The following is a 26,237-nucleotide window of genomic DNA, read 5'->3' on the forward strand; positions in this document are numbered from 1 at the left end:
GTTTCACATACCTAAATTTAAGCCATGGTGGTGGAATGAGAAGGCCTACTAAAAACTTCATAATGGAATTGGACATGATATTGAAAACTATGGGAGATTTAAGCATATTGTTCAAGATCTTATTAAGAATGGAAAACTTGAAATAGATGGATTAAATACCAATGCTGATCACACAGTGTTCAAAGAGCCTTTGCACAAGTATGAGAAAGGGGAAGATTCCTAACCTAAGAATGGAAAGGTTACAATCAATTACACTTATGAAAATGTAGAAAATGTTGTCAGTATGCTTGAGGTTGTAGAAGGAAGTGTCAACATGATGGAAGATAAAGATCCTGGTGGTTAAGATTTAAATTTAAGCTCTCCTATCCTTGGTGAAAAACCTATTTTGGTGCTAAGGGGTTCTCACTCTAGAGAGTCATCTCAAGGTCCCTTTGTCATTAGAGGACCCAACTCAAACCAGTCAAGTAAACCTAAGAAAATGTCTTATCAAAGTCTCAATGTTGTTACACGAAATCAAGGTCCCCTTTTTGTTAAAGGGCCTAGTTTAGACCAACCAAGTAAGCCACAACAAGTGCAATCCAAGTATATTCCTTCAAAACTAGTGGTTAATCCTAGGTCAAATTATAATTTTGTTGATCAATTTCAAAGAACCCCCACTCAAATTTTGATCTTTGAGCTTTTATAATTGTCTCTAAGACATAAACAAGTTCTTGAGGATGCTTTGAGCATGATGAATGTCCCCAATAATTTAGATGTTGATCAATTCCATAACATGGATAATCATATTGCTAGCCCTCATTACCTTTCCTTTTTAGAGGAAGATGATAAATCTTTGAGCCATCCACACAATCTTGCCCTTAATATTGAGTTCATTATCCATAGAACCCATGTTAGGCATGTGTTAGATGGGGGTGTTGGGCTTAAAATTTGTTCTTTAAGTCTTTTAAAGACATTAGGTTATTCTGAACAAGTTATGGATACTAGAAGGAAGATTACTATCAAAGCCTATGATGAGGCAAAGAGAAGTTCAAAGGGGTTGATTGTCCTTCCCATTAGGATTGGTCCTATTGAAAAAGATATTATATTCCAAATAGTTGATGTTCGACCCCTTGCATACAATATTTTACTTGGTAGACCATGAATTCATGATATGCAAGTAGTTTTTTCTACCTATCATTAGTGTGTTAATTTCCCTTATAATGGAACAAAGATTTGTATACTAAGGGATAATATTGTGTCTATTAACTCAATTTCAGCAAATATTCATGTTTCCCTCAATACAGAAGCAAAGGATTTTGATGCAAATTTAGCTTAATGTAAAGTTTAAATCCATAGACCTTAGCATGGGGGGATATCAACTCAACTCCCTCGCAACATTACCAGTTTCACCTAGGTCTTTTGGTAAACCTTCACAAGAGATGAAACCTTCCTCTTTATCTATGACATTTTTTGATACATTTGTATAGTTGTCAATGCCTATTCAAGATAAGAAAGAAGATGTGGTTGTTAGAGAATGGATTTATAGAGAAGATAAGTATATGCACAATAAAAACTTCACTTCCTCTCCTAAAGCTTATGGAAGAGGGTATACTTTTATCAAGAAGATGGGCCATCCTAGACATGGCCCTCTTAGTAATAGATTGGATGTTAAAGCCAAACTCCTTGATCATGGTCTTTTTTAATGCAAGTCTTTGAAGTTGGTTGGCCTGGGATATGCAAATTGCAATAAGAATGTTGCTCCTATCCTTGATAAGTTAGATAGTGAAGAAGAACAAGATTACATACCTAATTTGGAAAATTAATAAGATATGTGTGAAGATTGGGTCCCTTCTACTAATCTCCTTTGGGGAAATTTAGATAGTCTAGTATCTCATGAGATAGTCACAAATTTAGAGCAAGAGAGTGTGACCCTTGATGATATTGATGCTGCCACATCTAGGGGTCCCAAGCCTTCATGGTGTAAACATCCTAGTCAAGATTTAGAAATAGATTCCAATGAGTATGAATGGGACTCCCTCTCAAAGCCTTCTATAGTTGATATGGATATTGATATTGTTAATACATGTAGTTCTCAACCTAAGTTAATCAATGGTTCATGCAAAATATTAGATGATTTGAACTCACACATTACCTTAGTGGATGATTCTTCACTTGTTATGACGAATCCCAATTTGGGTAGTTTAGGAAGTTACTTAATAGACTCTAACTCTTTGGTAACTAGAGATATCCTTCATATTCATAACCTTGAACTAGTCATTAATTTACCCCCTGTTCATCCTAATTTGATTGATTAGTCCCAATGCAATCATGAACATGACCTTTTAATATTTCAAAATGATTATGAGATAGCCTTCTATTTGAATTCCATTGAACCCATAGTATCTTCCACCAATGAACCAACTGCCAACATGGCAGAGCTAGATATCAAGTACCTTAGTCAGAAAATAAAAAGAAAATAAAATTAAAAGAATAGGAGTTCTGACAGTGAAAATCACTATGTGGTAATGTCAAAACTGAAAAAAGTAAAAAGAAAGGATGTATCCAAGGGTGAAAACCTCTCTGAGGCACCTGTAGATGAGGTACTTGATCGTCTCCCTAGTTATTTTCAAGATAGATTTGTAGTTCTTATTGAACCAACACAAGAAGTTAATTTGGGTACAAATGAAGCTCTACAAATGGTACATTTGGCTCAGTCATTTTCATCACAAGAAAAAGAAACATACACTAAGTTCTTACTACAAGATGATGCACCTATTCAAGTTGATTTCATAGATGAGTATCTCATGTACATGACTAAAAGAACATGGAAGATGTTCTTTGATGGATCCTTTATGCAAAATGGTTCTAGAGCTTGTGTGTTTTTTGTTTCTCCTCATGTGTACATGATTTCTAAATCTTACAAACTATTATTTCCATGTACAAATAATATTGCTTAGTATGAAGCTTTAACAAATGGATTTAAGATGGCTATAGAATGGATAATTACAAAGTTACACATCTATGGGGATTCACAGCTGATAATCAGCCAAGTCAATGATGAATATTTAACAAAAAATGAGAATTTGGTATCTTACCAGAAAATGGTTGATTCCTTGAGACATTACTTCACATTTGTCTCATTTCAACAATTCCCTAGAGTAGAAAACAAAGCAACTAATGCTATGGATACACTTGCTTCACTTCTTCAATTAGAGTAACATGAATCAAGATTTCAATTCTTGGTGGAAGAGCTACATCACCCTATATATGATTCCTAATAAAGTCATGTTATTTGTACCCTTGTTGGTCATGAGTCATCCCATTATGGTGCCATTTATTCATACCTTCATTATGACATTAGACCTAAAACCTTTAACCAATCCAAATGAAGAAACTTATTCGAAACACCTCTCACCATTCCCTTATCTCTGTTGATTTGTATAAGAGAGGTCTAGATGGAACACTTCTTAGATACTTAGAAAAAAAAGAGTCTAATCAAGTGTTAGTTGAAATCCTTGAGGGTATTTGCAGGGGATATTCTAATGATCTTTCCATGGCTCAAAGGTTTCTTAGGGTGGGGTAATATTGGCCCATGATGCAAATTAATGTAGTAGCTTTTGCAAAGTCATGTAAAAAATGTCAAAAACATGGTAACCTAATGCATGCTCCAAATAGGAAACTCATTCCTTCTATCTCTCATTGGCCATTTCCACATTGGGCCTTTGATCTTGTTGGAAAAATTTACACTAACTCATCATGTGGACACAAGTTTATTATCACTACAATTGATTACTTCACTAAATGGGCAAAAGCTGTCCCACTTTCTATTGCCTTAGGCAATATAGTTTCTTTGTTTATTTTGAATCATATTGTCTATAGGTATGGAGTTCCTTCCAAGGTTATCACTAAAAATGGAGGCCAATTTATAAGTAAGGACCTTCAACAACTTTATAAGAAATTCAAGATAAAATAACATTGGTCCTCCATTTACTTCTCGCAAGGAAATGAGCAAGTAGAAGCATCAAATAAAACCATTCTCAAAATATTACATAGAACAGTTCATAAGAATGGTAGAGATTGGCACTTACAGATAAATCTATCTTTGTGGGCCTATACAACAAGTATTCATACTCCTACTAGGGCTACTCCTTTTTCCCTAACATATGGTGTTGAAGTAGTGTTACCTTTAGAGATTGAGATTCCTTCACTCAGAGTTTCCCTCAAAGGTCTAGTTATAGATGAAGACTATCATGCCATGAGACTTCAAGAGTTAGAACTTCTAGACGAGAAACACAAAGCATAATTTGACCATATAAGGGTCTATCAAAAGTGCATATCAAAAGCATTCAATGAAAAGGTCCACACTAGAGAATTCTAGGTGGGAGATCTTTTCCTATGTTAAAATTGTAAGAATCAATAGAATAGAGATCAAAAGGGTAAATTTGAAACTAGTTGTCTTGGACCTTACATTATTACAACAACTTTTGGGTATGGTGCCTATTTACTGTCTACAACAGAGGGAGAGTAACTCCCTAATCCTATCAATGTCTTGCACCTAAAGAGGTTCTATCCATGATGCTCATTCTATCTAGGGGCATATTTGTACATATTTATTGATCCTAAAAAATACAAAATAATGATATTTTTCAAAAATCCAAAAAAATGATATACTTTCAAAATTCTAAAAATTAGAAAATTTCCTGAAAAAATGATCATCTTAGTAATAAGCACTTTGATGTATCTCCAAAAAAATTATATATTCAAAAAAAATTTGAATTTTTTTTTTAAAATTAAAAAAAATCCAAGTGTTGAAAACCTCAAAATGGGCACTACTTGAGGCCTTTGCACCCCTATTTCTTAGCATGTGTCCTTGACACTTGGCCTTTCTCCATCTTTACTTGTCCTTGTTGCCTTGGTTTGGAATTGGTGTTTGTTTAGGGGGCATAACTGTGTTAGATTTGGCCTATTGGATGCATTAGTCTTTAGGACACCTTGAAAATGGTGTTTTTCAACACCACCCCAACTATATTTTTCAATACAACCTCTGACATCGAGTGTTTTTCAACACTTATTAGTTTGGTCTTACCCAATTTTGTCATGTGATCTTACCTACTTGCAAGCTTTCAATCCCTATCCTCAAAACTTAGTATCAATTAACACACTTAATTTTTAAATAGAAATACTTAATGCTTGACCTATGTCATGATATTTTCTTTGTGTGTTGACTATTATTGATTTTTTTTGAGTGTCCTTGTTTGATAAGTCTCTTTAGGATGCATAGCTAGAGGACTTGGGGCATGGGGTATGTTTTTATTTTTTTTCTACTTGTGGGCATGGTCTTGAAACTCTAGAGTATCTCTTGTTGTCCCCTTGAAACACTTAGGAGATTTGAGGCATCATCCTTGATTGCTTTTACACAACCATTCTTATGGTCATCCTGACATCTATGCCTTGATGCCAGCATGGTTTTTCTATATTAAATTGGATAAGCTAACATCGAAGTCATCTTGACCTTTATGTTTTTGATGATTATGTTAGAATCTTTCCATATTCTAATCTATTATAAATCACATTCATATCTTCATAGTTGCGCTAATGATTAGTGATGATTGTATGATTTTCCAATGTCAATTAATAATGGCCCAATGATGAAAATAAATTCTTTTACATTCTCTAATGAATGATGAACACAAAATCCTATGTTACAGCTACTCTATTACAAGTACATCTTTGCATGTACATGTATCTTGTATTATTATACTTCATGTTTCTTTGCATTTTTAGGCTAAATTATGAGTTTGAGAGGGTTTTCTTTTCATGTTTCTTGTGAACTTTTAATCAACTATGGTCATGTTTTGATCTTCATTTCCTTATCTTCTTTCATAATCTCAATCAAAAATTTTATCTTGAATAGTTGGTTGATTTTGGGGCATTCTATTTACTCTATTTCTTACAAAAAAAATTATTTTCTTCTTTCTGTTTCTTTCCATATCTTCCAAATTTCTACCTTCCATTCACTTTCACCCCACTTCTTTTCTTATAATTCAACTTTGTAAGGAAACTTGCAATAAATAATATAACTATTTCCACATAACCCATCATAGATCTGAAATAAATATGGAATTAAAATCCACATGCAAGAGAATAGACAACATACCCACAAAATTGTGACACAAGATATACCCTGAAAAACCCTCATTAAGGGAAAAACCCAGCCTCCAAAAGCATCCATCACCATGGATTATTTAGCAAAATCACCATTGCAATACAACCATGGAAGTCTTCAAAGACATAGCTACAACCAAGCAAACTATGTGAACAAGCATGAATTCACACATCCCATGCCATGCTTCCAACATTCACAAATACTCCCTTGGCTAACCTGTCAAGCCTTGTACCACTTAACTCTTTCCTTTCTCACTTCTCCTTGTCACTCAACAACTACCCTTGTGGTTGCTTATATAGTATCAACTCCCACAAAACCACTAAGTGGTATTACATAAACCATGTGCTACCTAACCCACTGACCCCACATTTAATATTAGGCATTTAATTTTTTTCCCCAATATTAAATAATTACATGAAATATTTTCACAATGTTATAATACAACTCATCAAGTATAACTTGTGGGAATCTTTACATCTTGCACATCCATCTAGGTGCCACATTACATAATAAAATAAAATAAAATATTACAATATAACAATATTATGCAATGTGTGCAACACCCATTATCTCAACAATCTCCCACTTGTTGTATACATTGCATAAGGTCAATCTGTAGCCACAAAAATGAACAAGGGAACAATCCCTCCTAGCACATCCACCATTATGGATCAAAGTAAACCATGTGCTCCATCCTAGTACTCACAACAAAATCAAAGTATCTAGCATCTCAAACATTAATGAAGCCACCTCCTATTATGCCACTACCACTAGACATACATAGAAGCCATCCAAACAGAAAGCCACCCAACTTGTCACATTAGAAGATCATAAAATCCTGTACCAACTAAAATGCCAAGCACAAAAACTTGACCCAAAGGCAATCACACATATTCATAGTTGTCAAAATATCCATTCCTGAAATAACACCCATAGCAAGTGCCAAACCCATCCAACTATCTATACCTCCAAAGGTATACCAAGTAAATCTCATGTCATCAACATATCCAATTTGTAACATGCAATCACAAGCCTCAAAAGTAATACCTACCACATATATACCAACAAACTCTCACTGCAAAAGATAATGTCAAAACTATAACCAATTCATTCACAACATCTCAAAGAAGTTAATCCATGTAGTATCAAGGATATCCACAATACATAAACCAATAACTTGTAAGAACAACTCTCATAACAAGTCTCCAATAGTCTTCCAAGTTCTCCACAACCAACAGAGGAGAGAGATAAAGGAATAACCATGTCATCTATCACATGACATATGTGAGCACAAACTAGTGATCACAATCTCTAGCCAACCTCAAATCCAATGTAAGTGAAATCAAACATCTAGGAAGATAACCAAGACCCAAAGAAACCATGCAAATCATAACCTATATTATGTCCTTCTACACACACCTCTAGATGTAAAATATCCAAGTATGATCTCCTCCATAAAACCCCAACAAGAAGCCTCAACAACACCCAAACAATACTATATAACTCGTCATGGATGTAATCCTCTCACAAGAAGATCAAACTCATAAACCATTCCTAATCCAAGGAATATGTCAAATATATAACCATCTCCCAAACTTAACCAACATAACAAGATATGAAAATTGAGATAACCAATACTAAACCATCTCTCAAATGAACCCTCCATAACTAACTCATGTACCATAGCTCAAGATCCATATCCATGAATAACAAGCATAAATATAATGCACTTGAGAAAAAACAATGGGTTATACCTCTCAAGTAGCAAACCACCTAGTAGACCAAGAGTGGGGAATGAGAATGTCCATCAACATACCCAAGTCTCCAACCAAGACTCATCTAAGAACAATCTCCTCTTAGGTCCATATCAAGTGACTACCCCTCAGACTTCTTGCTAAAACCATCAATTATAAAAAAAAAATACTTCTATAATCAGCATCACCATCGTTTCTAAGTATATGTGAGCACCTGTAACCAATCAATCCATACCAACTCCAAATGCAACAATATCATGAAGTATCTAGCTTATGATTAATGTACTCAATACTAAGAAACTAAACCAAGATCAATGTCAAAGTTCCAACCATGGCCTCATGAACATAAACATGACAACATGATCTTACCATCTCAACCAAAGAGATAACATTCTCTATATGAACATACTATAACAACTCACAACTATAAACACCTACCAAGAGTATACCATGACTTAAAAAATGAAACCATCCTCACACCAAGGATAACATGTCAAATGAAAGCATAAACCAAACCTTTACCAAGAACCCTGTGAGTCTTCAAGATGCAACCATCTCCACACACCATGAAGAAAAACCATCTCCACATACCATGAATAACCATCTCCACACACCATGAAGATAACCAAGATCTCCATGAGTCCTCAAGATCTAACCATCTTCACACACCATGAAGATAACAAGTGCACCATGCAAATGTCAAAGGCACTTCTACAACAATAGGATCTAATAAAAACCTCCAACATCTGCAAACACTCAATAAATATAACAATGCCAAAAAAATTTGACTCAACTATGGTACCAAGTCACCTATGGCATCATAAAATTCATCTCCTACATAAAGATCCAAACCAAACTAGGAACTAATTATGCACTGTCATAAGCTCCCACTAAACCATGTATCCAAGCTATCCATGACACATGATGGAAAAACCATCCTCTAACCATGAGAATCAACCAAGGCATCAAACCATCAAAGAACTCAAAGTGTACATCATGAGCTCCTTAAAAGAAACCAAATAACCATGATCCTCAACCAAGAAGATATACCACCATAACTAAATTAGAAATCCAAGCTAATGAACATCTAGGATGTACTTGTATATCCAATCATGTCATACCAAAATCTATGGCACCATGATCACATCCATGAACCGAGCATCTAGCTCTCAATGTGTCCAACCTGTAAGCATAAAATAGTCAACCACAATTCTTTGCCATGATTGTACCTAGTAACAACATCTCATCCCTTCTACATGAACACAAATCAAACAAATCATGTGACTTAAGGCATAAACAACCCAAATCCAAGCCACCCATCTAAATATGCATCAATAAATGAAAGATCAATGGGCAAAGACAAACCATAACCAAGCTATCAATGCAACTTGTAAGTATAGACTACTTACAACACTGCACAACTTGTAGATCCAACAAGTCATCATACATATCCAAACCAAATAGTGATAACCATATCATTATAAGACCAATCTAAAATATGAACTAAGTATTCAATGACATCAAATCTTAAATCTCCAATGCCATAAACTCACAATGTTACCATAGTTAAAATATATCTATAAATTTTTTAGATCAATATATCACTAAATAAACCATGCCAAACCTACACCAAATTTGAACCAATGTATAGAGCTCTCCAAGAGCTTTCCATTGACTAATTAAAGTCCAAAATTTGACTTTGTATGCCCAAGTTATGCCCTAATCTGTGCTCAAAATAAATAACATCTGACTTTAGAGCTCTTAAAACCTGATAAAATGTAAAATCATAGAACTAGAACTACACCAAGTTTTAGTGCTCTAAATTACCTTTCCAATGCCTATATGAACTCTAAAATCTAATATCCTGAGAGAAAGTTATGACCATTTTACTAAGATAGTCTTTTTACCATTTTCATTTCGATTTTTCATTTTTTTTTAAAAAAAAATTGTGACAAAAATTCTGACAAGATTAAATTTGATGGCCATAATGAGCTGAAACCAAAAACCTCTTTCATTTCCTCTTAACATGGCCAAACTAGGGCATATTATATATCAAAATTTATGGAAATGTCAGCCTAGATCCAATGGTGAGGTCTATTTTTACCGAGAAGGTCATTTATGCAAGCTACCCCCTAAAACCCTCATTTAAATGAAACATCCAAAAAACCCTTTTGTCCAACAATTTCATATGCCCAAAATTTTTTAACATCCCATCATAATAGCAAACCCAAAAACCCTCAGATTTGCATTAAATCACTCATATATCTTGCCCTTTCTTTTATCCTCTCGTGTATTTCAATGGATTCAATCTAGGGTTACAATAATAAAACCCTGGCTGGTATTACATATGTTGTATTACCATATGCTATTACTAAAACTTGGTATTACATAAATGGTATTACATAAAACATGTACTAAAACCATGTGCTGGCTAACTCATTGACCCCACATTTAATACTAGGCATTTAATTCTTTTCCCCAATATTAAATAATTACATGAAATATTTTCACAATGTTACAATACAACTCATCAAGTATAACCCATGGAGATCTTTACATGTTGCACATTCATCTAGGTGGCACATTACATAATAAAATAAAATAAAATAATACAATATAATAATATTATGCAATGTGTGAAACACCAATTATCTCAACAAACTTTGGGGCATAATATTTCATGCTTTCTAATCTACCTTGGTTTTGTGATTCGTATATCTTTCATCTTACATCAAGAACTTTATCTTTTGTTTGATTTGATCAAATTTATCAATTTGTTGTTTCTCCTCTATCTCATTTCGATTTCAATCATGAGCGGGTAGTACCTATCAACTTCATTCCTTGATTCAATTTTATCCTTGACTTTTTAAAGTCAAAATTTATTTGTATTCATTGTCCTGATGTGTTCCTGAATCAAACACACATCTATATTGTTTTGTGATCCAAAATTGATCTCACATTTTAATTTCTTTCTCTGACTACATGTGTTCCCAAATTGATCACACATTAATCAAATAGGGGGAAATGTATGCACCCTAAAATGGTTGCCTAGACTATAGGCCCCCATTATTCAATTTGACAAATTTCCTAAATCAATGGTTTGCAATATTTTATTAAATCAATTCAAATCAATTTTTTGATCAAATTGTAATTAATTTAATTATTTAAACATTTTCTAAGGTTTAATCATTTTATCCTAAGTCTTATTTTATTAAAAGAAAACCTCTTTTTTAATTAAATAATTAATCCACATTCAATTAATTAAGAGAAAAACCCCTCCTTTAATTTAAATAAATATTTCCTATTTAATTAAATGAACTTGCTCCATTTTAATTAAATAAAATCCTACTTGAAAAAGAAAAGAAAATAAATAAAAATTAAATAAATTTTTTTTTCAGCTACACTTAAATGCACATATTTCTAAGTGGGATTCCATTTAATTATCTTCCTCTTTTCTCATTAGTGGAATCTTGTCTCACACATATCATTCTTTCTCCACTCTTGATTAAATCTTATTGCCTCTTAATCTTAATAATCCATTTTTCTTTATAAGGGAGAGCCCTCTCCTCATTTTTGACATCCATGATTATGTTGTTGATATACTACAGGTTTAGAGAGCAATTTTTGGAGGAGTCTGAGCATTAAAACTTTTTGTGGAGAACTTATATCTTCTTGTCTTCTTCTCTCATGCATCCATGGCTTCCATCATCATGATCCATCCTTTCATTTTCATATTAGCTTAGATCCATATTTTTTTTCATAGATTAATCTTGCATTGTTATTTCCTTTCACAGATTAGATTTCCTTTCCTGCATTGCTTTGCATTGTTATCTTTTAGATTAGCTTACATCTTCAATTGCATGTATATTTTGATATTTGAATCTATGATTTTATGGTGTACTTGCATGGGCACAAACTAGGTCAAATTGAGGGCCTCCATTACAAACCTTTGCACTCCATGAATAGAGAGCTATGAGCGACCATTTGAGACCTCGTTCTTGAGAAATATTAGATATAATAACTCATAGAAGTGTGTCAAGATTTTAGCAAAAAATCACTACTAAAACATAATAACATCATAAGAAAAAGGAAATCTAACATGCTAATCGAGTAAAGCAATAGATACTCAAACTAGGTGAATCACATCATCTAATCATATGCTAAACATCATAATATAGGAATGCATCAAATAAACTAACATAATCTGAACGTGATATCCAAGCATCCCAATAAAAGCATATATCACAAGGAAACATACTCTGGAAACCAAAGTACTGAGTGAAACATCAAGCACCAGTCACACTGGAACAATAGATTGTCTCTGTATACCAGTCCCCAATAGTGGTATAGGTAGCTATGCCTCCCATCCACATGAAACCCATAGGTCCACTCCCACCATGCTAATGGAGATAATGACCCAACCACAAGTACACATAAAGAAAATGTCCATGGCTAAAACTCACGCTAGATAGTAAAGAGGAATACAACCAAGATCATGAGATAATGCAAGTACAATAGGTCCTATTTAGACACTCAATGGGTCAACTATGTAGGGACTCACTGGAGGATAAATCATTTGGAATCAAGTAGCCCAAGCTAGTATCCTATAGACTCAACACCCCAACAGAAGGCTCTCACATTGTGTCCTTGGAATAAACCTGACACCTACAATATTTTATTAATTTTATTTTATCACCCAGTAATTTACTTAGTTATCACTTAATTAAGCCTTCTTTATGCCAACTTGGGAAATAGTCACCAAGGTTGTGGTAGAAGCCCCTCCAATGTCCTACCCTACCCTACCCATACTCATCCAATGATGAGTACCCATAGGCATGCATATTCCCAATCCAACCCCAAATGAACATAACTCCACCACAATACAATTGGGAGTTCAAGTCTCACAATTCACCCAAAAAATAAATGTATACATGCTCGTGTGTGTTGCACCACCATCACAAAGATCATAAAACAAGGGATGTATGAGAACAGAAGCAAAATAAAAGTCAACTAAATACAAGCTCAAGAGAACAGATGCAACATACATTCTAATTCAACATAGAAGTGCAATAGTGGCCTAAGTGACATCCTAAAGATAATCCAAGTGCATGACCAATATCATGCCAAGAAAATTTGATAAAATTGGGTGGCACACAAATCAAGGTAAATACCTCAAAACTCAAAAATTTTGAAATTAAAACTCATTTGCTAATAGGGCACAAAATCCATGAGAATCCAATAAAATTTAGGTTTGAACATCATATACAAAAATGACTAGCATAATTGTGCAAAACCCCAAACCATCATCCCAAAAATTGGGGAAACATTCATACCTGAGCAACCGAGTAGAACTAGCAATCAAAATTGGGGGGAACACTAGTTCTCAGCCTCCTACAATAGAATACTAGAAATAGAAGAAAAAATAGAGCTCAAGCATAAAATCGGGAGAGCCTTATGTAATAGCCAAAAGGGCTAAAATAGGAATTAGCCAGATAAAATAAATATCACATAGAAGCTGTTGACTATCGTGAGAAACCAAGGTCTCCCTAAGTTGGATCCAATGAGACTGATCTTGTGAAGATCTCATGCTCGTAGCTCCTACAATAAATAGAAACACAATCCTCTAGAAGAGGATTTGGAAAAAGATCTCAATTTTCTAATTTTCAAAAGTTAGAAGTGAGGAATAAAATTTCTCTTTGGATACTTATTCACTTTTAAGTGAATAATCAATTAGGGTGAGCAACCAAAAAACCTAGTTAAACCCTGAATCAACCCAAATGAAAATAGACTATTCCAAGTAAATGGAATTCATCTACAACAAAGCTACCAATAATTAAAATTAATTAAAATAAAGCCTAAAAACCCTTAAACCAAAGTCATAGAATACCTTAATAACTTTCATGACAAATGCAAACCTCTAAATGTATAGACACACTCACAAGTCTTATCGCATAATGAAAATGAGTCCAGATTTAATAAATTACCAAAATTTTTAACTTAAATAATTAAATATGATATACCAACCATACAGAGATGACATTGATTAAATATGAATGACTGAATCACTAACTCCATGTGCCACTGCCAAGGATATAAATCAGGCAGACTAAAACACATGATCAAGTTTAATTGCATTTAATAACATAGCCAAAGCAATAAATACATTAGATAACCTAATTTAAACATTTATTTAATCATACTGAAATAATCTATTTACATCACTCATGTTCACATAAAGCATAACAAAGAAAGAATGAAGTAAATTACCAGAGCATTAAATCCAACAAATTAAACATAATCAAAGATATGTCGAAATACTAGATAACCAAATATCATCATAAAGCATACTGTCATCTCAAAATGGCATCATAATGCAAATATGATCAACTAAACAACACAGTAATCTAACATCTGTGATACTAGAAATCAAAGTATAAATATGACCCTTAGGTCATCTCAAATGTATAAATAATATGAGTAACAAGTATATCTCAAATCAAAATATAACAAGGTATAGACTGTAAACACAAGAGGCACTACACAGAGAGAATCTCATATTCTTCCTCTACAAAATAAGCTTCTTAACATTATCTTTTTCCCCACTTTTGACAAGAAATCAAATCAATGAATCAACTTTAGATACTAACAAAACTAATACCACTATTGAAATGCTACTTAAATGTTTGTTTTACTTGATTATAGTTATTAGTCTTAGATGCTTGTTTATTCATAAATAATTTTATGGGTCTAGAGTATTTGGTCCACTTCTATTGCAAGTGTTCTCACTTATGATTATTTCAACTTTATATTGGTTCATCATACTATTTTTCTACATGCTAATCTTGTCTATTATTAGTTTCCATTCATAATAGAGGACTATAGCTAATGAAATTGGAAACAAGAAACTAGATAGAAAGACATTTATGGTTTATAACTTACATCTATAGGTAGTTAGCCAAAACATGAATTGAAATTTTAAATTAGTGAGGTCCTAAATGGCTATAAAATGAATTTAGTTAAGCTAGTGATTAAGATCATTATTATTATAAAATAAAATGGAACAATAGTGACAAATGTAGGATATGCCCTCCTTGAGAAGAAAAAATAATAAGGTGACCCACTCAAAAAGGATAATAATTAAAAAGAAAAAGGAATGAAGTGATGGAATGGATAATTTTTTTTAGAAGGGGAGCACCTAGATCACCTTGAGAGGTGACATGTTAGGAATAAAGGTCTTGTTGAAACTTGTTTGTATTTCTAGTGTGTTGTATTAATGACTAGTTTTAGTATTAATGACAATGTATGTTCATGTGATTATGATAGACATAGAATCTATATAGCATGTTGATTGTTAGTAGAATGAAGCTAGTACATAACAGACTATGATATGTGAGCTTAGTTGTGTAGAAGAATAAGTACAAACACAATGTTTATGTTTGATGGATCTTATGTTCAATTCTGGATGAGCTACAATTTTCTTGGTGAAGACTGGTATCATACCAGTGTACAAGGATTATTGGTAGATACATTTGGTTGTAATTTTTTTGTGTCTTATTGGAAAAGTGGAATAAATATTAGTAAGATTGAATTATGGAAAAGATCTTGTTTATGCACCTATGTTCATGTTGGTGAAGTATTTGAATTTTTCTGGAAAGGTTAACACTTAATGTGCAATTTATTTTACTAGAAACTGATAGCATTGATGGAATATATAGTTTATGATTGTAAGATGTAATATTTAATTTATTGCAACATGTGGGAGATTTATTATAATATTTCTAATTATTCTTATGTAGGTGTGTATGTGGACCTATATAATTAATTATACATTGGAGAAATCTTAACATGTTAGAGAACTGGCTCGTCATGTTGTTGGAGATACCAACCCCCCCCCCCCCCCCCCCCCCAATGAGAAGAAATAATAATTTCTTGGCCTCATTATATGTTACTTTTCTTACTATTTTTATGATGGTTGAAATTTGGTCCTATGTGGCCAATATGAAAACTTTTTATATGGATTTTAATGCTAGTATTTTATTTAGTTTTCTTGCTAATAATTAGTATACCACTATTGACTATAATGGTTTTGATTATAGACTAGTAAACTCTCATAGGTACTTAATTTTTATGTTAATGTACGACTATGTGTTTCTTATGATCTTAGTTAGTGAGTTGTCTACCAGTCGATAACATTACCTTAGCTATGGTTGTTTCTTTTAGGCCATATTGTAGCTTCATAATAAACACTATTTTTTTTAATCCAAAATGGGGACTTCTCTTTTCTTTTAGGGCAAGGCATCCCATTTTCTAGAATAGGGCACCTAGTTGAGCACCTTGAGAGAAAGGACCTTCTAGATTTAGGTTAGTCTAGGATATCCAATCAATCTATCTCGAACGAGGAGAGTTGGTTAGAAGATTAAAATTTTGATAATGCAACTAATGTGCATACATGTGCACATATAGAAGGTGTGAAACTTATGACTATGTCTCTAGCTCTGGGGAAGTACACATGCATAAAAACCCCCATGCATATAAATAGAGGATCTTATCCTATGTATACTCACTTTTCATCTAGGAGACCCCTAGAGTTTCACTTTTGCACCCTTGGACACTTGCATCCTTGTACTCACAATTTATCCTCTCATCCAGTAAAATTCCAAGGTAATGTCACTATGTGTGTTATGCACATGTGCACCTAAAAATGGTGCCCACAATGTGCTATTTGCACAACATGTACAAACATATTTCAAACCTTTCCTGAGCACAAGCCCATGCCCATTGCATGTTGTACACATGCACAAAATGCACCTACCAAGCCCATTATAAGGCAATCTATGCACCTTGCATATATGTGTAGGTGCAAGATGCACATGTGTACTTTTTGGCCTCTGGTTGCTAGATTTTCTAATTCTTCATTATTATTTTTTGCTAGTTTCTCATCAGTCAGGTCCTATTAGTCAATGTCTTTCAATCCTTTGACATCAATATACTGATATGTGTCTTTTGTACATGTTAAAATGACATCACCCTTATGATCTATGGTAAAAACAATAGCACCTAAACTAGTCACTTTCAAGTTCTAAAACACCTCCAAGAAATTACATTTTTTGGATAAGCACTTAGATGTCCAAGACACAACGATGTGATGCATTGAATCAAACAAATTCTTGGTTTTGCGCAAAAAATTAAGGGAAAGGTCAAAAATGATTTTATCTTTGATCTTGAGTGGGCTAGTGAATGTGGCCTCCCATCATGTATCCATTCAATCTTTAGAAATAATCATGGCACTAGCCCACCATTATGTACTAGAGGAGAAGTTTGTAAGAAGTGTTATTGGGGAAATGGTTCTGGATATATGTCCTGATAAAATCAAGAAATTCTTTCACCTACCACCTGTTGACCAATTCCAGAAGATTACATATAATATAGTGGAAATGTGGTACTGAGAACATGCAAAAGAGGAAAAAGGCATAGTATAGGAGAAGAACCCCATTGCCTAACCCCCTACTAATAGAAGAGCTAGAAAGTTCAACATGACTTGGGGGTATATGATGTATGATATCAACTATAGTATAGTGCTTATGAGTAGACTCATGGGACTCCTTGCAGCCAATCATCTTGAAACATAGATGGTTAATTTTATTTAAACAATCTTGAGGAGGTGATTGGACCACCACCATTAGCAACAATCTAGATGAGTATCTCACTTTAGTAAAATTTGACCCCAACTTCTACATGACTTCCTATGTGGTCTACCTTGTGGCAGCTAGGCCAATGGATTATAAAAGGTTGGTGAAGAAAGGAAGTATGAAAGATGCCAATGCATGACTGTACATAGTGTACCTACACTTGGTAAAAAAGAAGCTCATTTCCAAGATCCCAAAGTACAAGTTGTTGAATGATGGCTTTATCTTTTCTATAATATGGTCAATTGAAGGAATTATGCCAAGAGACTATCTTTAGAGGCTACCACCCAAGTAGCACAAGTGGGTGGTTACTTTATTCAATTCAAAAAAAATTACATACATTTGGGTGATAGGGACCCTCCTATGTCCAAATAAGCTTCCCCACTATCCATTCAATGGATTAATGCTACTAGAGATAGCTAGGCAATTGGCTTCATCCTATGATAGGGTCAATAAGAAGACATGGGCATAACCCATTACTATTGGAGCTTTCAAAATAAAGAAAAAGTAGGATGTTTCTACATACAATAGTGAATAGGATCAATATCCCTTGAATGACTTCCCAATAATATGCCCCTATTTTGACAACATTAGCATGGTGCAAAATCTCATGGGGAAGCAATTCGTACTTGATGCCTCAATCAACTATCAGTGGATGAATTATGTAGATGACTACCATATTCAAATTAGGAACTATTGTAGAATGAGTCTACAACAAGAAGAGAAAGCCATCAATTTGAACATCCCTATGAAGATATGGAACAAGGATACTATGGATTTGTTAGATCAATTATATAATAGGGATATAATCTTTGAGAGGATGATAATGAATGTGAATATTAGCCAAGAAGACAATGATGACATACAACACAAGGCTAGACATATCATTTAGTTGGCTTGAGATGTGTAAGGAAGAATTTGCACTTAGAGCCAATTCTTATGTGCTGACTAATGAATGTCAATATTAGCCAAGAAGACAATGATGACATACAACACAAGGCTAGACATATCATTTAGTTGGCTTGAGATGTGTAAGGAAGAATTTTCACTTAGAGCCAATTCCTTATGTGTTGACACTACAGGTAGAGGCTAGGCCTAAGAAAGGTAAAGGGACCAAATTCACTATCTTTACTTACCAAGAGAAGTCCCTAGTATGACCAAAAATGGTCTACAAACATGAACGAGACATGGCTTGCTTCTGTAATGACATGGCTAAGGAGAAGAATAAAAGGAGGATCATCCAAGAAGAAGAAACCAAACCAAAGAAAACCCAAAGTAAAGAAGCATAGGTTCCAAGGGAAGAGGCTCAATATCAACCTACAAAAAACCCCAACCCAAATAGAAGCTTCTCCATTAGTACCCAAGAGGGTTAGGACCAAGACAATGATAGTAGGGGAGAAAAGGAGGAAGATATTTAAGAAGATTAAAAGTTCCTCATTTCCTCAAATTTTGTAGACTATACCAAAGAAGGAAGAGGATGAGAAAGGGGGAAAAAATTCATATCTCCTTCTCAACAAGATGACCTAGTTAGCTAGGGCACTAGAAGAGGAAATATTGAGGGGTGCAACTCATATGCCTCCTTCTATTCTAGAACAACAAATCTGACTTGATGACTCCATAGACTAGGAAGGATGGACAAAATTGATAGATGAATATGGCTTTGATGTATTTGACCTCCCTAAGTTTAATTTTATGCATATTGGGACATATTTTATGGGATGAGTGATAAGGGGCACATCTTAGGGAGAATTTCTAGGTTAGGATTGGAACTAATTGCATCTATTTCCACAATGACTATTGGGTATACCACCTCCACCAAAGAAAAAATACATTCTCATGCCCCCAATAGTAACTCAATTAGATAGTAAAAAAAATGGTGGGGATGATTTAAAATAGTTTTATACAAATGAGGTTTCATAGATGGGGCAGAGAGAGAGAGAGAGAGAGAGAGAGAGAGAGAGAGAGAGAGAGAGAGAGAGAGAGAGAGAGAGAGAGAGAGAGAGAGAGAGAGAGAGAGAGAGAGAGAGAGCATATGTGGAAGGATCAAAACCCTTTCCTCCAAGTATAATAATGTCTACTCCATCGGTTGAGCTACCCTCGATAGAAAAGACCCATAAAGAAGTGACATGGGAAAGAGTCTAGACTCTAAGATGACCTCAACTTCAAGCCAGTACATGTGTTGACCTACCATAGAAGGTACATGGAGTATATAGAGGTTGAGTGGTTGGAGGAAATGATAAAGGTAGTAATGACATTGACTACCTTTTAAGGTATCCAAATAAGCTTTACTTTTTCATGAGGAATGAAAGTGATGATTTAATAGAGCACATAGTTATTCCTCCTCCACATGCACATATTGAAGACCTTACCTCCAAGGATTATCAAATGCAGGAGGTGGTTCTTGGGAAGTTCACCCAAGATACAACCAAAGTTTTGACCACAACATGCCTTAAATAGGTTTTTCAATACTTGGATGAAGACAATACTAAAATTTTGAAATAAAGAAACCAAAATGATCTACTCTAGGAATATGTAAACGAGGTATTTCATGCCCAAAATTTCAAGGAAAAAACACAAGTCCAATTTTTTTTGAAAGATAAGTTTAAGAAATCACCAACTAACATATCCATTATGTAAATAGGTTGATCAAATATAGCCAAGTTTTGGTTAGGGTTTCGGTTAGTAGAGTTATCAAAATACATCTACTCATAGTCATATTATTAATAACATCTTCAGATCTAACTCATGACTCTTTAATTTCAGTATCCAAATCAATAGCTAGGCTAGGGGGGTAACATTACTACAAGGGTATTCAAATAATATTTATGCCTATTAGAGTGGTACATTATTTAATCATTAAATTGAAGGCGATCTTTAAGTTAGTTGAATTTCTATAGAATAACATAGTTAACATTTTCAAACTTCATTAATGTCTACAACTAGGTCCTAGGTAACAGAGGATAGATAACCATATCTTGTGTACCTATAGTTTGATTGAATATAATTTATAGTTTCATGACATTGTCTGATGATTCATTTCATTTGTTACTCTAGTATCACAACATAAGTAATTTTATGGGAGATTATATTACATTTATTAGGGCTCAGGTTATATGCATGAGCTAGATAATAGTGGATTTCAAAAGGGAACATATGCCTATGAGACCTTGTTGTACAAATATCATCATAGAATATCAATTATTTAATTTAGAAACCTATCCTTATGGGTAAGTATTACATATGTAAAGTATTTTTTAAGAACTTTTTGAAACCTAGATTCACAATTAAATTGTATTCAAATGGATGTACATAAATAAGTAATTATCCATATTTTCCATTGGGCAGTATATAGTTTCATTTACACTATGTAATGTATCCATAATTCTCAACATGTACATTTAGATCATGACTCCTAAGAGAATAATTTCTACATAAAGGGTAAGAGATCTATATGATGATGTGACAAAAAAAAATTCAAGCTAAGTAGTCCATTTACAAAATGATTTGAATTAATAAAACCAACTATCAATTACATCAAATATCTAATTATATATATATATATATATATATATATATATATATATATATATATATATATATATATATATATATATATATATATATATATATATATATATATATATAGAGAGAGAGAGAGAGAGAGAGAGAGAGAGAGGAACATTACATCTTCACACTTACAAATTTAACTATGCTAAATAATGGTGACTCAAATAGATTATTGTTTAGTATCGTATCCCCTGTATGAAGATGATAATTCAACTACTATGTATATTAGGTAATCCATGACCACCTTAGTACCAATCATTTTGATGTCAATTTTTGTTTCTATCTACAATACAAACTAATCTTAATATTACACACACACACACATTCACATCTAGGATATTGTTCTATATAATTCACTTCATAACATTATACATTCCAATGTTAACACTAAATAATATTGATTATATTGCTATCATATATTATCAATATCCACACTAACATAGATACTATCCTTCTATGACACTAAATCTTCTACTTTATTATTATATTATATCAAGGAAATTACAATTCACACAGTATCAAATAAATAACATCTAGTAAATAAATATTACACACACACACACACACACACACAAAATAACTTGATATAATCATAATACCTAATATATATATACTAACTAACATATAGACCCTTCTTTAAAATACATTACGCAAACCAAAAATGGAGGTCTTGTTATCACAATTCAATTAATATTGGCTTCAAGGAAGAATGATCCTTCCAAATACACTACATATTGCCACATCTTTTTATTTACCAATGCAAGGGAAAATCCCTAAATTTTTCATGGATCCAAAATATTTACATGAGAACCATGGAGGCTCACCTCCCATCCTATTCTTATAAGAACCCACCCACTGAGCTAGGAAAACAAGGCTTAAATTAGTTGCAATCAAGCACCTAACAATGCATACACCATAATATTACAATGTATATATAATCCCTCCTAGGTTTAGAACAATTGATTCTCCATTAGAATCATGAAACATGGGTGAAGGTGGGCTCTCCAAAGAGGAGAATGCCATATCCATACAAGTATACATAATTTAAATTTCATCATTCCCTTTCAAGGCTATCAAATTCATCCTCCTCAAAACACCAATACACTTATATCTCTCATTGTTGGATATAATTGTCTGATTGTGTGTTATCTTTGATGTTACAAAAATTTAATATTAGTTGTCAGTCTATGCTTACCAAGCTCAATTGGTCAGCAAGATAGTTTTTCATGTCTACTAAGTATTCTTGGAGGTTACCTTGTGAAGATAGTGTCTACCAAGCTCACTCGAGCATCAAAGGAGATTATAGTAGGAAGCAATCTTAACTGAGCTCTCATGGTTATCGAAGGAAAGCTTATCAGAGTCAGTGTTTACTGAGTTCACTCAATTTCCAAAGGATTTTTGCAAGCTTGCAGTGTTAACCAAGTGTTTGTTGGTCAACACAAGAAATCATGTCAGGATCAGTGTTTACTGAGTAGGGTTAGCCAATGAAGGATTTTGTTGTTTAATTATTTTAAGTATTAGCCAATTGTAATAATGTTTATTGCTCATTTTAATTTGTAATTGAGCTGACTTGATAATCAAGATGGTATATATGAAAGGTCAAGTTGAGATTCTAATTTGTATGCGAGTATGCAAGTGTATTGATTGAAAGGGAAAGTGTGTGAGCAAATTTGAAGGATCGTCAAATATCCTTGTGGAATAGAAAAATAATATTTTATCAAGAAGGATCAAGTTTTTAATGAATAGAATAGAGATCTGGATTTAGCAATTCAATTACATCTCAAATAGGTCATTTTATTGTTACTTTCTTACCATTGTAGTAGTGATTCAAAATCTCTTAACAAAGTTAGTTTAACAGCCAATTGTAAATCCTCTAACAAAGTGGCAATTTCATTGAATTTTTTTAAGACCTCTTGCAAGGCCACTCCTAATAGGGTGATTAAATCCTCTATCAAAGTTACACCTAACAATGTGTTTTGTAACCTTTAACTGGATTGACTCCTAATAGGGCTCACTTTAGAAGAGTGAAAATTTGTAACTAGTTACATTGGTGGTTTTTCCCATATTGGGTTTCCATGTTAAATCTGGTGTCTCATGTGTTTATGTTATTTCTTTTATGCTTACAAGTTAATCACTATGAATGTTTAAGTTTAGTTAAAAGTATAACATACATTGCATTTACCGAGTGACAACAGTAAGTAGTTTTGTTGACATCTAAGGGATCTATGGGAATGTTTGTGTGCTAACTAATTCACACACCTCCCCCCCCCCCAACAGTTACTCCATTTATATTTTCAACAATTAGTATCAGAGTTTTTGGTGCTTGTAGGAAAGGTTTCAAGGACCTAATCTAAAGATCAGGATGTCTTACAAGAGAGAAAGTCCAAAGCTTAATAGAGAAATTTTTTTAGCATGGTAGGGACTAATGAGACTTCATCTAGCTTCCATTGGTGATTTAGGATTCAAATATCTTGATGAAGAATAAACAACTCCTAGTGGCACATTATCTATTGGAGATATTGCTAATAAAAAGAATCATAACGTCATGATGATAGATATTGCATCTTCTCTTAGCTATGAAGAATTTGATGATGTCAAGGATTTCAAAACTACTTTTCAAATATGGAATAAGCTTAAGAAAATCTATGGCGGTGATGATAATGTGAAGAGAGCCATAGCTGAAAGCCTTAGAGGATAGTTTGATTAGATGAGAATGAGAGAAGATGAAAATGTTGCCAAATATGTGGAAAGAATCAAAGCTAGTGTCAATGCCATCAAAGCATCTGGAGGTGAAATAAAGGAAGAAATTGTAAGTAAAGTTCTTAGAAAATTTCTTCCTATCTATGCAATTAGAGTATCTGCTATTCAAGAAAGAAGGTGTGAGATGAATAATAAGATAACTTTGGATACCTTAGTAGGAAGATTGATAGCCTTTGAGCTAGATAATTATGACAATTATGTTCTAGCTTCCAAGAATATTGAATCTACATTTGAAGATAAGCTTTCACTTAAGGAGAAAGGAAAGAAAATAAAGGACATTCAGTCAGAGAGTGAAGAAGAATCAGAGGAAAGTTTTGATAGTGACCTTGAAGTAAGGACATATTCTATAGGCTGAAGAAAATACATAGGTAAAGTTCCCTTAATCTATTTTTCATGTGAAGAGGTTGGTCATATTGTTGCTAGGTGTCCAAACAAAGATAAGGATGAAAAGAAGAGTCACAAGTACAATGACAAGAAGAATTTCAAAGGTTAGAAATAATTCAAGGACAATGGTAATAAAACCTTTTTTATGGCTAAGGATTCTAATAATAGTGAAGATGAGATAGTTTACATTGCTGTAAAAGATGAATCTGATGATGAAAAAGATAAGATGGTACTTATCTCTCATGTGAGAAAAAATGATACACGAATCATAGATAGTGGATGTTCACATCATATGAATGGTGAAAAGCCAAAGTTTGAACATTTTGAAGACTATGATGGTGGTAGTGTAAGGTTTGGAAACAATGAAGCTTGTTGCATAAAAGGGAGAGGCCAAATCTCATGAACCAAAGAACTTGTATGTGATAATGCCTATTGGGTTGAAGGACTAAAACATAATCTACTAAGTGTGGCACAACTAATCAACATTGGATTCAAGGTGGAATTCATGCATGGCAAGGCAAGATTACTAGATGACAAAGGAAAACTAATTAGATCAAGCAAGAAAACAAAAGGTAACCTATTTTATCTTGATCTTGGTGATTGCTCATGTTTTATTGTTCAAGTTGAAGAAAGGTTTTTATGGCACAGAAGGTTATGTCATGTGAATTTTGATAACATGATGAAAATAAGAAAATTTAGGGAAGTAAGAGGCATTCCTAGTTTGAAGAAACCTGATGTTGGTTAATATAAGAATCATCAAATTGAAAAAATGGGAAAGACTAAATTTAAGAGCAAAAACTATCAATATTAAGATGTCTTGGAAATTTTGCATATTAATTTGTGTGGACCTATTAGAATAGAAAGCTATAATGGAGAAAAATTCTTTATTCTTTTTTTTTTATGACTATTCAAGAATGATGATTGTTATATATCTTAGAGAAAAGTCATAACCATTTGAGAAATTCAAATGGTATTTGGAAAGAGTAGAAAGAGAAATAGGGAAAAGACTAAAATTCTTAAGATCAAATAGAGGTGGTGAATTCATCTCCAGTGAATTCAATAACTTTTGCATTGAAAGAAGAATCAAAAGACAAGTATTAGCTCCTGGAACTCCAAAGCAGAATGGAATAGCTGAAAGGAGAAATAGATCTATCATGGATTGTGCAAGAACTCTAAAGATGGAAAAGAACATTGCTATCAAATATTGGAAGGAAGCTATCAGCACTGCAGTTCATACCTTAAACTAAATACAATTGAAGAAAGACCAATATAAAAATCCCTATGAATTATGATATGGCTACAAACCCAATGTAAGTTACCTGAAAATGTTTGGAAGTAAATGTTATATATTGAAAGAATATAGAAAAGGAAAGTTTGATGTAAAATTTGATGAAGATATATTCTTAGGATATTCTTGCAAAAGTAAGGCATATAGATGTTTGAATTTGTCTACTCATAAAATCATAGAAAGTGCACATGTGAGAATTGATGAGTTTGTAGAAAGGACTAAAGAAGAAAGAAAAAAGGAACTAGAAAAGTATAGGAGATTTGTTTACATCGAACCTGATACATTTCCAAACACATCTATCAATAAGGAGACCTCAACTCCCGAGTCTTCCATAGTCGCTGAGTTACAAGAAGTTCAAATTGAGTCACAATCTGAAACTACCGAGCCAATGCCTACTGAGTTTGAAGACCTAGGCCATAGATAGATCAACTAGAGCCAAAAGTTGAAATTCAAAATGAAGGCAGTGGAATTCAGTCAAAAGGCAATGAACCTATATTGGCCAAGTATGTTAGAAAGCATCATGCACCAAACTAGATTATTCGAGATAAATCAAAAGGTACCATGACAAGAAGTAAGATAAAAGTTACATGTTTACTTGCTGATTTTGAACCTAGAAATGTTAAAGATGCATTGGAAAATGAAATTTGGATTGA

Source organism: Cupressus sempervirens, chromosome 8, assembly GCF_028749045.1.
Source record: "Cupressus sempervirens isolate cs-2001-9-10 chromosome 8, ASM2874904v1, whole genome shotgun sequence".
Taxonomy (NCBI): domain Eukaryota; kingdom Viridiplantae; phylum Streptophyta; class Pinopsida; order Cupressales; family Cupressaceae; genus Cupressus; species Cupressus sempervirens.